Source organism: Austrofundulus limnaeus, unplaced genomic scaffold, assembly GCF_001266775.1.
Source record: "Austrofundulus limnaeus strain Quisiro unplaced genomic scaffold, Austrofundulus_limnaeus-1.0 Scaffold204, whole genome shotgun sequence".
NCBI classification, from domain to species: Eukaryota; Metazoa; Chordata; class Actinopteri; order Cyprinodontiformes; family Rivulidae; genus Austrofundulus; species Austrofundulus limnaeus.
In genome coordinates, this window is record NW_013952606.1 from 653,648 (window position 1) to 656,430 (window position 2,783).

Consider the following 2,783-nt stretch of genomic DNA (forward strand, 5'->3'; position numbering starts at 1 on the left):
CACACACACACACACACACACACACACACACACACACACACACACACACACACGGTAACTTTAAAGTAACCATGGTGACATGAAACACAGCTCACTTAAAAACTATGAAAACAAACAACTTCAAGTAAATAAAGCTATACTCCTGCATGTAACCACGGCGTTCTCTCAGGAAGTGGGAGGACAAGCCACGCCCCTAAATAAATAAACAAAAATCCCCCAATGAGCCGGGTGACTCAGGCATTAACCGCTCTTGCAAAGACGTTCCCATATTCTGCTGGATGATGGCATGATCCCTCAGTTACTGAGGAAATGTTGCACCAAACTGTCCAGAAAGTGTCCACGCGAGCAGGGCGGGGCGAAGCGCCACCGTAAAGATGATCTTTGAGGAAGAGCAATCCTCCAGAAGACAACTAAATGATTCATTTCAGTAGAAATACGTTGGGTTTGGGGCATTCTGTCTATAAAAACTTCAACAGGTATCGGTTCAGCTGACACTTCTAATGTTGGGTTTTTAGTTATTAAGGTAATCCTTTATTATATTTATGTAAACTAAACTAGAAGTTGTTCCATTAAGACCTCCTCACTGGGCTGGGAACGCTGGCGACTAGTTGTGGAACAACTGACAACGTTCTCGTTATTTCCTCATTTACGTAAATTCGGTGACGTTTTTGTAAATGCCCAGCTGTTTTTAGACACACGAACCATGTCAACAAAATCTACTCCAGCAGTAATCCATAATAAAGGTTTATTCCCACCAGCTGCCAAGGTGGGAATAAGGCTGGTCGGGGTGACAAACGGGTAGAAAACAAAATAACGCGTATGGTCTAAAACATATTTCTGCGAGCTGTGAGTGCAGAGATTATCTCGGATTTTTTTTTTAAAAAAAAGCTCACTTATATCAAATTTTCAAGTTTTGCTGTCAGAAAACGCTCAAAATTTAGTGACTGCAGCTATTTTCTTGCAATCTCAAGTCACCAACAACGAGATACCAGTTTAAAAGACATAACAGTTGTCAAAATACGCTATTTCGCAATGATGATTTAAAATTTTATACTTCTCACAACATTTCTACATTGTTAAATGATTATTAGGGGTTATTATAAAACCCTTCGTTTTGTTTGTTTTTTTTTTTTTGTAGAGTTGTGTTAAATTGAGGCAATTAAAGAGCGTAAACAAACTACTCATAATTGTTGGCAACAAAACAAGACTCATGGTTAATATATTACATTTTGTGGTATACATTTTGTAGTGAATGATGGATTGTTTTTATTATAATTGATCCAAGTATCAATAAAAAATTGAAATAAAACCCTTTTTTTGATGGCTGTAAGCAAAGTACTGTATATTTTTCTGTTTTTTAATGTTAACGTGAACGTTCTCGCCACCTAGTGGTGAGTGTGAGCATTACATCAGTTTATTAGATTACCGTGTGTAAAATATTGACACCCCCCCCCCACCAAAAAAAATCACAAAATGCATGAAAATACGGATTTAAAACTGTATTTCTGCAAATTGAGGCCATCTAGATATATTACAGGTAAGATAACCTGACTAAACATCAAAGTGAGCGAAATATCTTTTTAATGTTTATCAGAGAATACAGCTGAGAAAACATGCTGGTGTTATTTTATTAAGAGGTGAATTTCCCTGGAGGGGAAGAGAAGGAGCTCTTTAAATCCCAGTCTTGTGTTTATACTGAAGTGGACCAGAGTTAAACACCCTCTGACTAACCATTTCCCCGTGATTTCCCTGTTTTCCTGTTACACACCTGAGCTCAGTTATAACACCAATTAAAGCTGCAAGCAGCGTTGGGCGGCCCTCGCAGCTTCAGCGCCGCTCTGGCCATGTGGCGACTACAGGAGAACTGGCATAACCCCAATGTTGCATTTCCAGAACCCCCAACTTTCCAAACAAATACCCTGTAAAAAGGCCGTAGGAGGGCTGAAAAAAAAAACCTCAAAACTGAAATTCAAAATGGCCGACATGGCATATTGCGTCTTTAGTCATGTCGGTGTCACAAGCAGTGGTCCCTGATGAAACGCACCGAATTTGGTGCAGATTCGATGATGTGTAAGTGAGCTATAAGTTTTTCTCTATTGTAGGTGGCGCTGTTGAGTCAAACTCCAATGTAAACCTATAGGGCTCAGCAGAGGTGGTCACTGATGACACACACAAAATTTGGTGCAGATAGGAAGATGTATTAGTGATCTATAATTGTTCATCTATTGTAGGTGGCGCTGTTGAGTCAAATTCACCGTTTTGATAACTTTAAATCCCCCATGTCTTAACAGCACACTGACTTAGTTTGAAGCCGATRGGTCGAAATCCCTAGGACGAGTTTGCARAAGTTCGAGGTGAGCGAAATTGCAAATYGGCCAAAATTTGACCTTTGACCCAAAATGGCYGACTTCCTGTTGGTTTTAGAGCATACTTCCAAGAGACTTTTTTTCTTGATTTGGCTAAATCTACCTATGTCTCGAATTTCAGCTCTGTAGGACTTACCAGTTCCTGTATCTCACATTGGGGGGCGCTGTGGAGTCATTTGGCCACGCCGATAAAGAAGTCCAATGGAAGCATGCAATTTTCGCCAGGGGCGACGTTTTTGTTGAAGTTTGGTGAGTTTTCATTAGGGCTGTGTATTGGCAAGAATTTGGCGATACGATACATATCATAACAGAGGGGTCACGATACGATATACCCCGATATATTGCAATACTGTAAGCAAGGCAATATATTGTGATTTCTTTTCTCCAAAAATTCTATTAAATAAAAACCTCTTACTG

General features: G+C 39.8%; 1 protein-coding gene across 1 annotated transcript in view; it reads right to left on the minus strand.

Moving 5' to 3' along the window:
* The window catches only part of LOC106524856 (copine-8), an 84,836-nt gene that overhangs the window by 80,925 nt on the left and 1,128 nt on the right, over positions 1 to 2,783 (minus strand). The gene's annotated exons all lie outside the window — the stretch shown is intronic.